We start from the raw sequence: 20,046 nt of genomic DNA, 5'->3' as shown, positions 1-20,046 counted from the left end.
ATTTGTGGGTATTTGTATGAAATTATTGCTTGATTTAAGGTTCTTCAGTTATTCTCAATATTGTTAATTATGACCTGTCTTAACAGTGTCCTGAACACATTTGGGTACAACTATTGCGTTTATTTTTCAAAGTAAACTCTGTTTTACATTAGCACCGAGCTAGTCCTTGTTCAGAGTTTCTAAAGGGACGTTACAGTTCTGGAATAGTTCCTTAAACTCCGGGCTTCTGTAATAACCAAAGTGTCCTTATTGTCAATTGTGTGGTCTTTTTAGCTGACGTATTAATCAAACTACTGAGTTGTGTGGACATTGTAAGATAAGTGAGACTAGAGACTTTTTCAAAAGCAAATTTAAATACATAAAAATACGAGTGTGGAAATGAAGGCTCATTCTATGTATGAAATGTTGACATACAGAAACAGAGGTATACTGCTAAGTACAGCTAGGTTATGTGAACAATATTATCAAAACACATATATCCACCGAGGATGAATTTCATATTCTGTGAAAATGTGCTTTCATCAACAACAAACTGTTTTTGAAATGAGAGTAATTGGCTGGCGAAATAGCATTTTAGGATTATAATAACTATGAATAACATGGATTTAAAACAAAGGCATAAACATAATTTAAACTAAATTAATTAATAATTGCAAAGTGCTTTAACAATAAAACATCTACATGATAGGAATAATAATAGGAATAATAATAAAAATGGAAAGTCTGGCAATCACTCAAAAATTAAATCAGACAACTCTCATAAGGTTTTAGACAATCAGGATTTTAAAATATAAATATAAAAAACATATTTTACCTTCTTATCTGTGCCTTGAACCATGCAATATTGTGCTGGTTAAGATTTTTCTTACTATATCCTATTTTATTAAAAAATGGCTTCCCTTAATATGTAGAATAGAGCTCAGAAGAAAGTTTTAAAAATATATTTTTTAAAGGTTTAATTCCCACTGGATAACATTCTGTCCTCAGATTTCAAGAGCCAGCCTCCTTAAAGTTTTTTGTGACTATCTGAGGGCACAATTTGGCCCATTATTTTCAAAGGGGGCATTTAAAGCATATGTTCAAAGACTAAACCATCTGCCTGCTTTATTATGAATACCACAGAATTATGAGGACTTGGAAAGGCTCAAAAATTGAACCAGAGTTCCATGCAAGATTAAAAAAAAATACAGCACTTGTATTTTAAAAAGTTTTTTGTAAACACCTACTTTTGCTAAGTATTTCATTAGTCTTCTGTGGGAGAATTGTACCATTATACCCTTTTGATGTATGGGGCGTGGTGGCAAAATGTAGTTGAGTGACATGAACCTATGTCAAGTTAATGGTAATATTTTCTCTCTGATTTAACTCACTATGTTTAAATGCCTTTTGGAGTTTTGGATTGACTTGTCAATAGTGAAACTCACAGTGAATTGGAGAAACATTATAAAATGGTGACTGCTGGAACAAAAATGAAATCCAGCTGCTAGCTTCTGGACTATCTACAAATGAGTTGCAAGAGACATGCGGAGGTCAGACTAAAGAGCACATCTGTAATCCAGCTGTGATGTAATGGAAGTATGAGTCAACTATTGGTTGCCCATGATGGGGGGAAAAAGAAAAAAACAAGCATAACTTGGCATTATTCCAGCATGGTACTATATTCCTTTGGTATCTGAAAGGATATGAGATCCAGAAATTAATACAAGAACAAAAGTCATATTTGGGTCCCAAACACAATAATATTTCAGCCCAAGGTGCTTAGATAAGGACAAATTAACATGAGTATCATTGTTAAGATGTCTAGTGCCCAATTAGAGTTCTTCTAACTTAACCTGAGTTGTTACTAGAATCAGTCTGAGACTAGGTGAATCATTATCAGAGGAAATACAGAAAATAGACTAAACCCAGCTTGAATATAAGCTTTCATTGTGGAGATGACTTATCACTCTTTGTTGCTTAATGAAAATTACTTAAGAGAAAATAATAATGGAGTCAAAGGACTGAAGAATTTGGTTGAAGTTTCTAAGATATATACATATATATGTATGCAAAATACATATAAGTAAATAATATATGCATATATAATAATATAATAATAATATATGCACACATATATAATTTTTTAAAGAATAAATATTTTTAGAATTGCATACTTTGTTAGACTGATTAAGGCTAGGAGTTGGTCGTTTTTTTTGTTTTTTTCTTATACAGTCAGTCTAAAAGACTGAAGGCACAGATTTTAACACAGCTATAGTTGGCTTTCAGAACTGAAGGATGTCAGAATTAATGATCTGGTGCCGAAAATACCTATGTTCAATTTCATATGGCTATTCTCATAGTGGTATTTTAATTTTATGCCTCCCTAAACTGCAGTCCTGCAAATAATAAAATGAATCTATTAGCCCAAAGACTACAAAATATTTCCATTATTTTAGGAGATTAGTTTTTATTTTATATTTTAGGTGAATTTGATATATATATATATATCTAATACACACACACACACACACACACACACACACTTTTTGTATTGTTTTGTTTTCCTCATTTATTTCTGCCACCTAGTTCCAAAAAGGGAATTAAAATGGCTGACAAAGAAAAAGAAACAAGTAATACAGTGAAATACATGAATTAAAAGTAGATAAGAAAGGCAAACAAACAAACAAACAAAAACAATAAACAAGAGCAAAAATATAAAAAGGAGTCAAGAGTGAAGTCGGTACACAAACTACATTTGGTGAAGTGCTATACATTTGCCTTTAAACTTTCATGCAGTCAAGTCAAAGAGAAAACTATGACAAGTTATGCAATTTACAACATTCATAAGAATAATTTAAAAATTTCCATCATTCATTGCTAAAGTTCTTGAAGAATGACAGACTGAATATTTAGAGAACTCAGTGCTAAGACAACTCCCATTGAAAATAATTATAGGCTGCAGAGACCTAGAGGTCAGGACAGAATCAGCAGCTATACCTTCCATGGGACATGTCTGGAGGAGTACTCTGCAGTAATCTCCTTTCACTCCCAGGGGAGAAGTTTCTTGGGTGGAGGAGGGGGAAGTTTCAATGAGTGCAATTACGTTGGCAAGACCAAGATATTATGGAAAATAGGGATTTAAGGAGGAAATTTTAAAAATTATTTCATGTAAATATATATATATATACATATATAGTTTAACAGTAAATCAAAGATTCAGAAGGCATCCACTTTTAGAATAGCCATTAAAACACATTTTATCAAATAAACCTGTTGAATCAACATTGCTTCCCTAAATTGTTAATGAAACATTGCTACACTGCTGCCATTCTTCTCCTACTTTTACTTTAAGCACACTGTCAGTCTTCGTGAAGTGTGAAAAGGACCCTTTCTGTCTTGAATATAATGGTCCTTGCCCTTGCATCCTCCCTTCGTTCATTTTCAAAAGTCTTAGCAAACTGCCTGGTCTTTCCACAGGTAATTTTGATGGTTAAGTCTCATTGAATAAGCTAGTCTTTTCTCCATATTGAAAAGGTGAAGCATAAAGATTTCTTTTCACATTACCTTTGTAGCCCAATCCATAGTAAGTAGTCCAAGGACCACCTGTATCAGAGTTACCTAGGATGGTTGTCAAAATGAAGATCCCTGGGCCCCATTCCAGAATTTCTGAATTAGCTCTGAGAATAGAGTCTAAGGCTCTGCAATTTAGGAAGCTACCTAGGTTAGTTATGTACACTAAAGTTTGAAAACCACTATTTCAAGATCATGACTTTAAAATTTCTAGTATATGAACATAAAATGGTAGGATTTCCATACCATAGTTGACGAAGGCCTATTATATTAACACTGACCAAAACACTAATGCATATTCAATAATAAGTGATGATTGCCTGCTCATGAGACTGGAAAGATCAAGCTTAGAAGAACATTCTGCATTTGTTTGAACCCTTCAAACCATATCTCACCATTACAGGAAGATTTTCTTAAACTTTTTAGCTATCATTTCCTGAAAACTACTATGTGCTAAGTCGTATGTTGCGTCTGGTACTAGAGATAAAAAGATGAAAAAAAACAAGTCCTTCCATTGTCTGAAAAAAATGCATATTCTAGGATAATTTATTACTACTAGGATATTGTCTTCTCTGTACTAGAGTAAGTATGAATTGCCACATAATCTTCCCTTGAGTAAACTGAAGATTTCCATTGTATTATATCAGTATGAGTTTATACTTGGTAGAAATTTCGCATAACAGGACCCCGCTACAATTTGGATGTGGCAAAACGTAAGAAACCATTGTGGATTCCTCCTTCTTCCCCTCAGCAGGAGACCACATCCCCCAAGACTAGAATGGGAGGTATCATGGGGAACTTCTAATTCCATTTCTCTTATCATCAATCAGTGATTTGTTACCAGGATTCCTTTTGAGAGGAGGAGAGAAATGTGTAAGTGAATGCTCCTAACATTATGAAGACTTGTATGTCCTTTTCCACTGACCCTCTGGGGCAGCTCACCTATAGGAAATGCTGGCGCCTATGGCAGCATCCTCCCTACTTGTCAGGTAGGGCAAAATATGGAGGAACTTGAGCTGCTCCTGCCTAGTACCCTGCTCCCAATCCCATGAGTGCCAGAAATTGGTGTCAGCAGGCTAGAAGAGACATTTTGTGCATAAAGGAATTTGGTAGCTGGTCTGAGGAACAGGATGAGCTTGCAATTTCATTGATGATTCATGTTTTCCTGGAAAAGTATTGGAGACACCCTCCCCCTTTATTATTTCCAGAACAATATGAGAAATATTGTGAGACCTTCTATATCCTTTTTTCATTTCCTTCCCTTCTTTTTAACATGTATTTATTGCGTATTTAGTGCCATGCTTTCTTCTAGGAGCTAGGGATAGAGTGATGAATAAAGTTTCTACTTTCATGAAATTTATATTAGGGTATATAATGTATTAGGGTTAGAAAGGGAATAAAATTACTAAATATAAAATGTAAAGTAATATAAATATATGTTTCATTTTTGAGACATTGCCTACTGCACTCTCCATGACTTCCAAATATATTCATGTTATTTCATAATGTGTATGTGTCTATGTATGTATGTGTGCATGTGTGTGTGTGTGTGTATAAATATATACATTTCATGATGGATTTATGAACTCTGGGGAACAAACCCATCAATTCAGGACTCTCCTTATTGTGGGAAGCCCTTTTTCATGGGGACTTGCACATAATGTAAGGGGAAGACAAGCTACCTGCAAGGACCAAAATGTGTGCACAGTCAACTACAAAATCCTTCTTTTCCATCTCTTTGCTTATTTGTGTGTGTGTTTGTGTGTGTGTGTGTCCTGGATTTTGTTTTTCATTGTTTAGTGAACTGAATGCTAGGCACTCAGTATACCCAGGGGTCTAAGACCTAGATAAGTTATAGGGTCAATCTTCAAGTGAATAAAGGTAAAGAAGACAAGCAATTAACAATACTGGCTTTGATAATGTTCTAAAGGTCACAGGAAGGAGTACTGCCCTAGAATAGATCAGAGCATAGGCAACAGGAAAGGTTTCCCAGAGGGGGTCAGGTTTTAACTGAGACTAACAACCTCAGAGTAAAACAAAACAAAAAGGATTTTTTAAAGTAAACTTCTAATTTTTCACCTGATCACCTAAATAGTATGTGTCCATGGTGAAAATATTTTAGACAATAGGACAACCTATTTTTTTTTAAAAAGGGGGTGTGTGGAAATCACCAGTTAACTCAACACTTGAGAAACCATTGTTAACATTCATAAGATACTTTTTGAGCATGTATTATGTTCTAGGGCTATGCCAGACAGCCACTGTCTTCTCGGAAGGGAACATTTTAATTAGCAGGCAATATGAATAGAAGCAACTCAAACTTTGACTCCTGTTAGCTGTCTTCAGATTTGGGCTTACAAACCAGCTGGGCCCCAACTGGAGCTGATGTAGATAGAAGAGCACATATAAGTATTCTCCGGAACAAATATCATAGCACCTGCTATCACCCCCACCTGATATAGGTGTGAAAGTCAGATTCATTGGCTCTGCTTCTTCTCTGTCTATGTGATCTTGGACAACTTATTTGGCCTCTCTGTGTCTCGGTGTCCTTCTTTGTTAAACTGGATTATTAACAGTACATACCTCATGAGATATTTTGAGAAATGATTAAGATAAGATAATGCATGTAAAGTGCTAATCACAGTACTTGGCACATAGTAAAGTATTCAGTAAGTGCTATCATTATTATGATGCTGATTACTGTTATTATTATTACTATTACAGTTATTTTCATTACCAAGGAAACTTGCCGAAAACATATTTTGTCCAAAGCAACTCCATTGTCACTACTGACAAAACAACTCAAAACACGCTTCCTACTGAGGGTGGGTCAGAGATATCATCTTTGCGACACACATTAAGAATATGGATTTATAGCTGAAAATTATAATTTAGCTCGGTAGATAAATGACATTATGCAGACTAATTTTCTGTTTCTAAATGGAAATGATGTTTAAATCTGCCTTAAATGCCCTTCATGTTACAGATTTTGTTTCAACAATTTGTGGTTAACTAGATTGTTTTATTAAAAGGAACTTTTAAATCCAAAGCCCTAATGTTCTATACCATCAGTGACTGAAAATGATTAGAAATATAAATTGACCTAAAGAGGCACCTTCAGGAAGCAGAGACTTCTACATTGTCAAGATCTGTATTTTAACGTAATAGTGAACAAAGATATCTAGCCTAGCAGTGCTACATATTAGGTGCTTAAATAATTTTTGAATTGATTTAGAATTTACAAGAAAAAGCATGTGAACATCGATGTAGATATTCTGTAGAAGTGTAGGTGACTTTAAGAGAAAGATTACACAAAACCATAACAATATATTAGAAAAAATCGGTTGTGTGGAATCTTTACAACATATTACGTTAAGCTTTTAAAATAGTAGGCTTGGGCTTCCCTGGTGGCGCAGTGGTTGAGAGTCCGCCTGCCGATGCAGGGGACACGGGTCCGTGCCCTGGTCCAGGAAGATCCCATATGCCGCGGAGCGGCTAGGCCCGTGAGCCATGGCCACTGAGCCTGTGCGTCCAGAGCCTGTGCTCCACAACGGGAGAGGCCACAACAGTGAGAGGCCCGCATACTGCAAAAAAACATTAAAAAATAAAATAAAAAAATAGTAGGCTTACCTCAGTATGAAAGGCAGAACTATATAGTGAAAAGAATGTAGACTTTGTAGTTGCACAGCCATGTATTTGATTATCACCTCCACCATTTACAAATTATGTGATCATGGACGCCTTATTTCTTGTGCCTAAGTCCTTAAACAGAAAATGGAGGAATAATGGCCTCATTGCACCGTATGTTTGTATAGTGCCTAGAAGAGTTCTTGGGGCATAATAGATACTCGATAAATGATATCCATTAACAATGGCAATAATAAGACAGAAAAGCACTGTGTACAATGAATATAAGCCCATTATATATCTAAATATAGATATGATTCATGTAAATTGGTATATACATTCCAATATAATAAATACTAATACCTGATTGCCTTGCTTAATATTTGTCACACCATAGGAGTGTTACATGTAAAGTTTACGTATTTAAATGCCTTTATGAAAAGATTTGCTTTATTTATTTTAGTTAAAGAAGATAAAATTCAAAAACCTAAAACTAACTTTATCTTTTGAGAAATGGCAATAAAAGCAAAAGCCACCAAAGGATCTGTAACCAACATAGTCAAATAATTTGGACTTAATGCAAATAAAGAGCAGGGCTAACACTCCACTTCAAATGATAGAAAAAGTGAATTAATTTGAGAAACTCTTAGGTGACCCCTAATTTGCATAGTATTAATTGGAAGTATTTTAAAGATCATAGGGCTATTAATGGCTGCAGAGATTCACAATACAAAAATAGTTCATTGCTAAATTCAAAATTCTGTTAATGTCACAAACAGTGGGATGTGAAACACAAATGAATTGTGATGACAGTTGAGTCCCAAGCTGCCTATTTCTTTTTCCCTCAGAGCTGCTCATATTTGGTTTTATATTTTCTCCAGTCCTGATTTAACCCATCAATATTTGTATTTTCTGAAGCTAGCACCACCTTGGAACAAGCATACCACTTTTAAGGATTTTATTACTAAATGCTTCTTGGTTCCTAGGAATTTTGCTCTCACTGCTTTTCTTCCCAATGATACGTATTCTTGAATCTTTCTTTACCTCTTACCTTAGAGTCAGAGTTTCAATCACTTATTAACCTACAGGCTTCTAGGGCCTGGTATTGATCTTTACTCCACCTCTCTCGAGTGTTTAAAGTGTCATTCCATTCTTCTTCATCTGCAGCACATATTTCTTCTCCGTGTTGCTTTGACTTGGGGCACTTCCTGTCATCTGGATAATCTACATTCATTTCCTACTATAGTTTTTTCAAAACTTGTTTTTCTAAATGTCACTCTTATCCTCTTTGGTGGAAGGTCTTTACAATCCTAGATTTGGGGAACAACACTAGATACACTATTTTATGAACTGAATTAAGCTCCCTCGTAAATACAGCAATTCCATATAACCATAAGCTAGCTTGACTTTGGGGAAATGTCATTTAAAAATATCTCTAAAATGCATTGCTAAAATGACCAAATTATTTCGGCTTAATGGATTTTGTAGCTTGGATACCAGACTTACCACACAGAGCAACAGTCCAGGCAAAATATGTTATATCTGGATTTTACTGCAGACAGTGATTTGGCTGCCATTTATTGAGTGACCTCTCTGCACCAAGAATTTTACATTTAATTCTTAAAACAATCGGGTGAGCTAGGTACCATTATCTTCACTTAATAGATGAGAAAACTTTGACCTAGAGAGGCTAAGTGACTTGTTAAGGGGTAGAAAGAGGATGCAAACCCAAGGTTCTAAGACTTTAAAACTCATCCTTTCTCCTTTACCACATTTTAGTGCCTGGTTATATATTTACATTATTGGTAGTGGGAAGGAAGTTTGTTGTATAATTTAATTGGGGGCATAGCCAATTTCCTCAAAGCAAACAAAGTGATGATGAGATTTAACTGTTATCATTTTTATAGAAATATGAGCCTCAGGCTATGGATTCACTAGGTCTCCAGAAGTCTGAAGCACATGAGTGTAGGCAACTTTCTTTACTGATCCCTTTGCTTTCAGGAGACAGGTTATTATCAGTTCTGAATAAACTGGAGCTTAAAATGGGTGGTTCATAGATGAGGGGTTTCAGACCTTCCATCAAAAGCCTTCTGTGACTTCTCCTAGTCTTTTTCTCCAAAATTAAAACCTGATGATTTTTCTCAGCAACTGTATTCTGTAGATCTTTTTTCTCCCACCAAATTTCTGAAGAATTGTTATTAGTAGTACTAGTAGTATTTAGTAGTTTTATAAAGCACACACGTAATGCATTTTTAATCCTTCATCATCAATCTATATATTTCTCTTATGAGGCATTAATCAATATCACTTTACTTTTACATAGCACTTTATGGTTTACAGCTTGGAAAACATATACCAAACAGATAGCACATTGTCTTTTCCGCAGGGTAACTTAAAATGGAGATATATAATTTAGCTACAGTGCGCACATACAGTAAAGCAGTGGTAGGACTACCCTCCTACCAAGATTGAGAATCTTTATTTTCCAGGGTACTACTTAGTATTGCCCTTCCGCAGTTGGACCATTGCATTTGCCAGTTTGCAGTCCAGATCCCAAGACTGTGCTTTGAGCAAGGACTTGGACGTTAGTGTAGATTGGCTTAATTTGTCTCTTTGCCACAACCACTTACTGCATTTGGGTCAAAACCTCCAAGAGGAACTCTGGAAATTTCCCTAGAATTCAGAGTGAAATTTTAGCTAAAAAAAAAAGAAAAGAAAAACTATAACAAGAACCCTGGAACCATCGTTCTTCAAATATTCCCCTGAGAAGAAAAATATAAAAACCTTATGTATGATGCTGGGTTTTGGATTACACATCATGAGTGCTTTTCTTGGGCTGCATCTCTCATGCTCACCCTTCCTCCAGTCACAATGAATGTTCAATTTCCTTCTCTCGAATTCTGACTGTTGCCAATTTTGATGTATGTCTACACTATTATTTATCACTCTAAATTTAAAGTAGGGTAGATGTTTCACTCTTTCACTTCTTGAAGATTCAGAAGGCTTTATTGTACATTTATCAAAAAAGCACTCTAAAACTCAGCCCCAAATCCTGTTTTTTAAACAAATAAATATTGCCATTATTTTTTACAAATCTGAATACTATGGGCTATCTTCATCCTTTTTCTTTATCCCCAAGTTCTTCAACTTTTGTTCTTCTCTGTAAAGCATTAGAGTCCAGGGAAATATAAGTGAAAATGAACAGCTCCAGAAAGTTAGCATAGGAAAATTTCCTATTCTTAGTTGTATTCAAAATGAACTTCCTGTCATGCTGTTTCTAACCTATAATGTATCATTTTCACAAATATAATATTACATAGATATCAAGACACATTCCCAGATACTCATTATCAAAAATATGGAGGAAAATCCCACATGTAAATGTCCCAACTCCTTGCCCCCCGAAATGAATTTTGGACAAGAGAAAATGTCTTTCCAACAGTGGGGTATCGTGTTGTGCTTGATGAATTTTAACATTCGCATCCCTTGTTGCTCGTATTTGTGAAAAATATTAAAGACTTACGACCTCTTTTTCCTTTTAGCTGCACATGGCTCAATCTAATAAATTTTGAATATAGATTCAATATGGTTATATTCCCAATCATACCACATTTAAAAGCAATGTTCTAGACTGTGTTTCTCTGCCAGCATGACTCCACAAAGAAAACGAAACCAAACAAAAACTTCCTTAAAACAGAGAGTAAAATGGGGCTTGCAAAAACTGTTTTAAAAAGAGGTTTAAACAATGATAAACAACCAATTTTTCAAACACCGTTGTAGCCATTTCAAGATGTAAAGTGGACAGTATACAGGAAAAATCAATAAAGGGAAAAAAATCTCTATATTTCACATATGAAACCTAAAAATACCATTAAAGACCAATTCCCTCTCTATTCGTCTATTATTGCATTCCACTAAAAGGTGTTGAAAAAAATCAGCCAACTTCTACTAGAATGAAGTGTCCAGACTAGCAAGTCTGTAAATAATTAAAAGAATAAACTAGAAAAGAGGAAATGGTTTGGGAGGGGTGGAATGAGGAGGAGATTAAGCACTTAAAATGTTGAATGTACCAAAACCAGAAAACTCAGGGAGAGAAAGAACTTGTTCTTCAAAAGATGATACTTTCCATCCTTCATCAGCAACAAGGAATTGATAGTCTGATAATAGAAGCCCTTTGGGTAGGACTGGTGGGAAGAAAGAACACTGTCTTCACGAAGCCTTCACTAAGTGTTCAGTTGGCCAGTGCAATCTGATCAGTGCGTCCACGTTTCTAGAATTGAGTAAACCAAATCAGGATGAACAACATATGGTTTAATGGTTAACTTTTAGAACAAGGGACAGGGAGATGCTTTTATGCTACAGTCCCAGTGTTTGTTCATTACTAAAGTCTGTTCTGGGGGCATTTACAGCTTTCCAGAGAGTCTGACTTTGGCCTAATGAACTCCTTGTCCTGCAGTCTCCCTTAATACAGGTGAATCTTTGTGATAAAACATGCTCTAGAATCCAAAGTACTGGTATCAATATCATTATTACTAATATTATTATGCCTTTCTTATGTTGGTAATTATCTCTCCATTTTCTTATTCCAGAAATAAGTGCAAATTTTGTGAATACACAGAGTTAGTTTCTCTGAGAGAGTTTGTTTTCTTCCAAGATGGAAATTTGAGGTGTTTGAAGTATAGCTGGATGTGCTTTTTAAATGACCAGAGACAGAAAAGATCCTAAAGACAAAAGGATCCACCAAGGAAAGGAACAAAGAAAGGGAGGGAATTGTGTATTTTGGCTGATTCAATCTTCAGTCCTCTATTGTTTGGCTAGTGGTCTTTTTATTAAGGTTTCTGCTTTCTCAGCATTCTAATCAGAACCTTCCCCTGTAATTAAGAGAATCTCCAACTCTTCAAACTCTTCATCTTCATCTTCAAAAGTAGAGTAACCATGGACAAACGTTTAGTATACCTTAATGAATGGGCATTGCGTTATGAACAAGTAATAAGGGAAAGTAACAAGAAAATAGAAGGTAAATTCATGATAAGCACTGTGGTCATGCAACTGTTGGAAGTACCTGGTATGGAATTTCTGTTAGTGATACAGCTAAATTAAACAGCAACAATAACAACATTTAAAAAAACCTTACTTCTCACTCCCCTCTCCCTGTTTTCATTTAAAAACAACCACCACCATAAAAATTGCCCAGCAAAGAGAAAGAGCTCATGTCTGTATTTTTGGTGTATGACCATATATCTTCATTATAGTTCCTCTGCCACACATTAACAGAGTTATTTGTCCCTGATGTTTCTCAGAGATCATCTTTGTGTATGTATCCATAGCTGTTATGATAATGTTACTATTTTCTCTTCTTCATTTTCTCCTTCTATTTGGGATCTTTTTTCATGTGAAAGAGACTGTTTCTCTAGCCTCTTTACACAGAGTCACCATTTCACTAGGACACATGGGTGCTTCTATATGATGCCTTTTAAAGTGATAAGATAGTAAGAATAGATTTTGAACAATATTTTACCAACACTATTGAAAAATTAGCAACTGTATATTCTATATACACACACAGAAGCTGCATAAAATGCAAATTCTATTCATATCTGATCTCTTCTGCATTTCTACAGTGACTGTTGCTGTGGCATCTAAGCACTTTAGGTTATTTCCTCTTATTATTATTTACCACCTGATCATTCCAAAGTGCTTTTTACAATCAGAGAATTTCATTAACAACCCATTCCCTTGCTCTTTGTTTTTCTGCACCCTTGCATGTAAAACTATCAAGCATCTTAGTAGCTATATCAGATAAATTACAGTAAGAAGATAGAGTGCTACTGATAGGAGGATGGGGGAAAAAACATTCCGAAGCATATCCTGAAATCCAGTTTATGTTTTACAGCATCCAAATAATAATATTACAGAAGCGTTGGTATATATATATATAATATATATATAATATATATTTTATATATAATATATATATTATATATATATATTACAGAGTGAAAACTCAACCACTGGATACGTACTTTTATTTCTCATGGTTTCCACCATTGCAATAATCAGAAATGTGAGGTGAGCAAGGGGGAGTACTGTCTGCACTTCACACATAGAGAGGTCTTGGGCGTTGCACACCTTCTCACTGTAGAAAGCTCGTGATTTCTTATTGCTTCCTGAGCTGCCTTTAGCCCAGAATTATAGAAGTCAATCCATTTTAAAATCCAAAAAGCTACTGTTATATTTTTTTAAGCTGAGAGATAGAGACTTGTTTATAAAAAAGTTCATTGTGATTATAGATGAAAGTGCGTGGTTGGTACCTTAACAGTTTGATTGAATTAAAATCAAGTTCATTCTGGGGTTTCCTTCTCAGCTCTACTCCTTGCTTTCTCTTTGACTCCAAGCTAATTGCATAACCTCTGGTTGACTTGTGCCTCGTCTACACAAAGTGAAATTCAGAAATGAGGTTATTAATCTAACTAATGTAGGCTATAACATTATTTCTCTATTTCTGCTAGAGAATTTGAGATTTCTGACTTAAGCAGGTAGCAATAAAAACCAACAACTTTTTGCACAATTTCCTTTTGTCCTTAGACAACAACCCTATGAAGTAGATACAGCAGAATCACCTGGAAATGATCAGAATCATGTGGAGGGCTTGTTAAAAACACAGACTACTAGGTCCCACTCCCAGAGTTTCTGATTCTGAGTCTAGGGGTAGGGACTGATAATTTGCATTTCTAACAAGTTCCCAGGTGATGCTGGTGGGGACCACACTTTTAAAATCACGGCGCTAAGGGAGATGTAGCTTAAGTACAGAAAAGGAAACCAAAGGTCAACTCATGGCAGTAAAGTGGCAGTGTACAGACAAAAACCTAGGACTTCTGACTTGAAATCTTACTTTCTTACTACATACATTTTTTTCTCTTTACTTCTACTACTTTATTTGGAATGACTTTCGGTTGTCTTGAGATCCTGAGTGAAATAGCATTGTAAAGGAGTGGTAATTGGATCTTTTCCCCTTGGGTCTAGTAGCTACTCTTATTGGATTTGTGAAGGAAAAAGAGGAGGACCTTCCAAATTTTAGTGATTAACTTTGGTATGAAGGGCTTATAAGGCCAGCCTTATACTTCCCCTTTGGGGATGAGAGTGATAAATTTGAGTCTTCTTTGTGTTCACTCATCATAGCCTGTAGATAGATATTAACAGGCTTCTCTCTGGTTGGACTTGTGAACATATTCTGCTGTGACAATGCTTTGTAAAAATTTCCACATGTATATTACTTCTCCAGATAGTCATGATGAAGGAACATAGCAAGGAGTACATAGTTGGGCAGGGGAAAAGCCACTGCAAAGAGACTGAGCATAGTGCAGTGGTTTGCAATCCAGGCTGCATGTTACAATCACCCAGGAGAGCTTGGAAATGAACACCCATGTCTGGGTCCCATGTGTAAGAAATTCTGATTAACTGGGGTAGGATCTGAGCAGCAGTAGGTTTTAAAAGCTTCCCAGGTGATTCTAATGTGGAGTCTGGGTTGAGATCTACTGACCTCCTGGTTAAGAACCTAGATTTGGAAATCAGACAGATCTTCGTTCATGTATTGGCTCTTCTGTTTAGTTACTGTGAAACTTGATCAAGTTATTTAATCTCTGTCAACTTTAGTTTTCTCATTGGTAAAATGCAAATAATAATACTTGCCTTGTCAGCTATTTACGAGAGTTAAATGAGATGATATATCTAAATATTTGACATAGCTCCTGGCTCATGGTACGGATGTATTACGTTAGCTGCTGTTATTATATTATGCTTTGGTTTCCTTATCTGTGAAGTGAGGGGGGCACTTTATGAAATGGAAGACAAATATCTTAGGATTCTCTGTAGATACTTGTCTGTCACCTTATCCACAGTATCCTGCTCAGTTCCATCTTGCCTCTTCCTAAATATACATATTTTGTTAGGTGCTGTCTTTGACAGACTCGACCTTTATTACTGTATTTTAACAACTATCACTACTCTGTCCTCCTTTTTCCCATCAAGACTGAAAACCTGTAAAATAGAACAAATCCGCTGAAATTCCCATATAGGGTAATGGAGGTATAGTGCATGGTTGACATCTAGGTTTAAAAAACAAATGGTGAAGCTTTGTAAACATACAAAAACTAACATGGCCCTACAGTTGATCGCTGTTTTTCTGTCATCACCTACTCTCAGTCATTGGTAGCTTTCATCGCAGGGGAAGAAGGGTGCCCACATCCCACTTCTTGAAGATTATGCCATCTTGTTGTCCCTTCATTTTCCTGGATTTCCTCCTGTGACTCTTAAGAAAGTCTTAGTACACAGATGAGTAGTAACAATTTCTGAGGGCAGTCATGGTTTTCTAAGCACATTTGCTTATCTCTACCTATGTTTACTAGGTCATATTTTATACTACCAATATTAAAAATTAGAGCCCTTTTGAAAAAACTCCCCTTGTATCTCCCTTAAAGTATACAAATTATGTTTTTGGACAGACAGAGAGGAATTATTTGACTGTCCAATAAAAGTACAGATGGTTCCATTTTCCTTGACTCATCTCACAGCACACATTAGTCAGGTCACATGCCTATTTGGGAATTTTTGTAGCACTAGGTCACTTGCTGAGCTTTGGGGCACATAAAAGACTATTTGCCTGGCTTTTAAGTTTGTGGATCTTACACTGTGCCTGGCATGGAGATAGGAAGGACATTTTTTTTCCATTAAGCTTTTTCACTGTGTTTTGAAAGGAAAAGTTGAAACAGAGTCCCTACTGAGATTTTAACATGTTCCATGGTGGTAACCATAGGCAATAGGGAAACAGAAAATTTTGGGACAGAAGGAAGCCAAGGAGTCCATCTCAGCCTGTCCTCACAGATACCAGTTGGACTCTACAATATTATTTTTATCTAGGTGTACATCTATTGCTTTGTGTTTCTACAGATTGCTCTCTGATAGAAGGGAAACATTGCTACCCATCATCATTAAAAAGATTGTTCTCTAAACTGTACTCAGACCCCTTTTCTGGACAAGTCAATGCAAACATTCATTTAGATTTTAATAAAGCTAAATCATGGAAGTTTTTATTTGGAAAAATACATTTTGATGTTTAAAAAGATTCTCAAAGGGTGTTACGATAGGTAAACTCCAGTTATAGAGAACAGTACATGTTTCACACAACGCTACATAAACACAGAATGATGACATTTTTCTTCATTAAATTCAGGGTGCTTAAATTCATGCGAGTGGGCACCTCCCTCCACCTCTACACCCCCACCCACACCCTTCACCTGCCCTCCTCCTCCTCTGGCCATCCCCCTGCCCTAACCTCTGGGGATCAAAACTCTTGAAATCTAAATCAACTCCCATTTCTGAAAGACTCTATCATGCCATTTAAGTGAAGTGTTTAGCAAATAGGTCTATTGGCATTCTTCTCTAAAAACTTAAATATGTAGATTTTGATATATGCTTGGGGGAGGCACATTTTTTCAAATAATCTGGTCTGATAGAGCTCTCTTGAAAATTCACCAGTTTGTTAATGTTACACCTATGCTAACAGCTTCTAGTTCCTTTCATTATATGCAGTTATTATTAATGAGATTCTAGAACATCACTTCCCATGGTTACATTCAAACAGTGAGATACAGCTAACCAAGTAGTAGTCATGGCTATTAGTGATTTCTTTTGGATACATTTTCAACATGACAGCAGTTATTTTTTCTTTCTCATATCTACAGTAGCACCAAACCTTAAAATGAATTATGAAAATACAAAATGATAAGTTTTTTTAAAATGTAGCTATTACGAGGTCAGAAATAGTACCTCACAAGACTGGCATTAGCATCATTATTATTGCCATTTTAAACTGGACCGCCCCAGATTGCATAATCCTATACTAACACAGTAAAATTAGGTTTTCCATAGTCCATTTTTGAAAGATAAATACCATGTACACATAAGTACAGATGAAAATATCTCAAAGATACAGAGCCCATGAAATGGCATATTCCTTAAAGGCAGGGAAAGGTTTGCTCAGGAAGAAGGTTGAAAGGCAGTGTGGTATAATGTTAGAATACCTATGCTCTAGTTCATACTTTACCACTTGATGGGTCAACCTTAGTTAAAGGATTTAACCTCCCTGTGCATCAGTTCCCTCATCTGGCTCAGCATCAACCCTCCACAACCTCCTACATTTGAATAATGGTCAAAACAATGTGTCATAAAATTATTTTGAAGTATTCAATGTTATACACAAATATAGGCTGTTAATCGTCAAGTTTTAAATGGGAATTGGGACCAAATTTTTGGGAAAAGATCCCCTGTTCCAAATGTTGGAGACCAACTGAATGATGTCAAAGGCTGAAAATCTGCACAGGTTGACAACAAAGGTAGAGCCAGAGATAAGGGGCTGGCTTACGTAGGGCAGTGACAGTAGACTATGGTTTTTAAATTAATAGAAGAAGTTTGACACTAGAATCTTTTGCGAAACATATTGCTTGATCAGATGTGTTATATCTTGTGAGTTCTCTAATGCTCGACACAAAGGATAAATTAAGAGAGCATGTCTGACAATGGGGAGCTCTGGTGAGATACAGGGACTTGCCATAAGACTGTTCTTATGGCAAGTCCGGGTTCTCAAACTTAATTCTACCTCAGGAGCTGCACTTCAAGTGCAGATTCTAGACCCATATCCCTACAGATTCTGATTCCACTGTAATTCTTGGGTGGGCCTTTGATTCTTCATTTTTCTCAACCTCGGTGATTTGGTTGCTGATGTCCTTGAGACCACACTCTGAATTTTCTGTCACAGCCATTCAATGCTCTAGCCTTCAGATTATGTGGTTTCTGGTTATGGGCAGAACTGAAGGGGTTATTTAATGCTCTATAAAGCCCTACAGACAGGACTTTTTGTGTCAATGGGAATTCCATATCTTTGAAATTTTCTGTTTGTTCCTATTAAATTTGCATGTTTTAGCATTTAGGAAAGAAAATACAAATAGATCTGTTTGGTCAGAATTTTTACCTAATTTGCACTTAAGGATCTATCAAAATAGGGAGACTTTTACAAGTTTTGGTATTTTTTTATCCTCTTTTTATGCTTGTGCCCAGCTGTCTTCACAAAATTAAAATGCATTTTAAAACAGAAATGAACAGTTCCATTTAATATATTTATCCTATGTTGTCATATGAGGTACTGGTGCCATCAGATCTAACCTCTCCAAAACCCTTGAGTCCATTAGGGTAAGCAAGAAACATCCCCATTACTAAGAAATTTTTGTTGCATGAAAGAAAATCTCTCTATCTTATTTCACATATTCAATTCCCTTGTCACTTTACGTTATAAATAAATAACAAACCAACTTTGCACAGGCCCACCGATTAAAAATAAAAGTTGTCAGAGTGAGAGGGTAAAGACAAAAATATGAATTATTAATTATAATATTAAGCAGCACAAAAAAGCCTAATGTGAAATGATATCACCTAAAAAGAGATTTTATCAAAATAACAATGGGAAAGTTATATAGTCTTTATCATATAATTTGCATTGTTGTCATTTTAAGCCAGATATATGTTTACCATATCTAATGCATTTATATCAAATTTGATGAAAAGATATTTTAATCACGGCAAAATAAAGAAGTTAATTATAGAACAGTAGCATGAAAGGAAGAAAGCTTGATTTTAAAGTTATACATTAAATTATCATATTGACCTGGTGACTATATTCGCTATGACATTGTCCTCCAGCATGTCGTTATTTTCCAAATGTCGACTATTGGAAAATGCAAAAACACTAAATTAGAAGAAAGAGTGATGTTTTTCTTTTTAAGATGATTTTTAGAAGTTCACATAGTTCGTGTTGGAATGAGAATGAATGTGGGTTTTTTTTTTTCCTAAATGGAGATTTCAAATGAATATTCCTTGAATACTGGTTTAGGTTTTCAGCAGAGTGGAGCAATTTCTTCTCAAGAAGGGAAGATATCGGGCTTTAATGAAAATATTTCCTACTATGTCTCCCTAAATCACAGTTACCTCAACATTTGTGCCTGACTTGAGTTTTCTTTTCCTAAGTAGGCTAGCCTTTTATTTTTAGTCATTTAAAGAGTTATTTCTGATAAAGGCTCATTTGTTTCATGAAATGTCTTAAAATTTCATTTGGAAACAAAGGCAATTCTGAAAAAATTCCCCATGTTTGGAATAATCTCACAGGAGTCATCTACATAGATTCTGAGAAAAATTCTTCACTTGCTATTCCCATGAATCCCTGTGAATAGCAAGTTTGGTTCTGTTTAGTAGTATTTTTATTTTAATACTACACACAGCTTCCTTGACTTGTGTTAAGTTTGCTTGTCCCATTTCAGTTGGTTTTGTTCATCTTGTCTCAATGGTTTATTCTCTCTGGCGTGATGTTATATTACCGTCTCAATTTCCCTGGCAGTAACTTTGTTTTTAGCTTTTAACTTTATTTCATGCTCATGGAAGTTGAGAGGCAGGTCCATATCCTGGTACAAGGCAAAAAGCCATACATCTGCAGGCATCTTTGCAGTAAACCAACTATTTGTTTTTGTGTTGCCTACATGAAATATTTTTCAAACAACTAAATCCTTAAAGTCCTATTTAAGAAAAGCTTTTGTGGGCTTCCCTGGTGGTGCAGTGGTTGAGAATCTGCCTGCCGATGCAGGGGACACGGGTTTGAGCCCTGGTCTGGGAAGATCCCACATGCCACGGAGCAACTAGGCCCGTGAGCCACAACTACTGAGCCTACGCGTCTGGAGCCTGTGCTCCACAACAAGAGAGGCTGCAACAGTGAGAGGCCCGCGCACCGCGATGAAGAGTGGCCCCCGCTTGCCGCAACTAGAGAAAGCC

At 35.8% G+C, this 20,046-nt stretch overlaps 1 protein-coding gene across 17 annotated transcripts in view; it reads left to right on the top strand.

The window, feature by feature from the left end:
• The window catches only part of ZBTB20 (zinc finger and BTB domain containing 20), a 797,904-nt gene that overhangs the window by 384,804 nt on the left and 393,054 nt on the right, over positions 1-20,046 (top strand). The gene's annotated exons all lie outside the window — the stretch shown is intronic.

This window comes from Delphinus delphis, chromosome 4, assembly GCF_949987515.2.
Source record: "Delphinus delphis chromosome 4, mDelDel1.2, whole genome shotgun sequence".
NCBI classification, from domain to species: Eukaryota; Metazoa; Chordata; class Mammalia; order Artiodactyla; family Delphinidae; genus Delphinus; species Delphinus delphis.
This window is presented reverse-complemented; position numbering and strand designations above follow the sequence as displayed.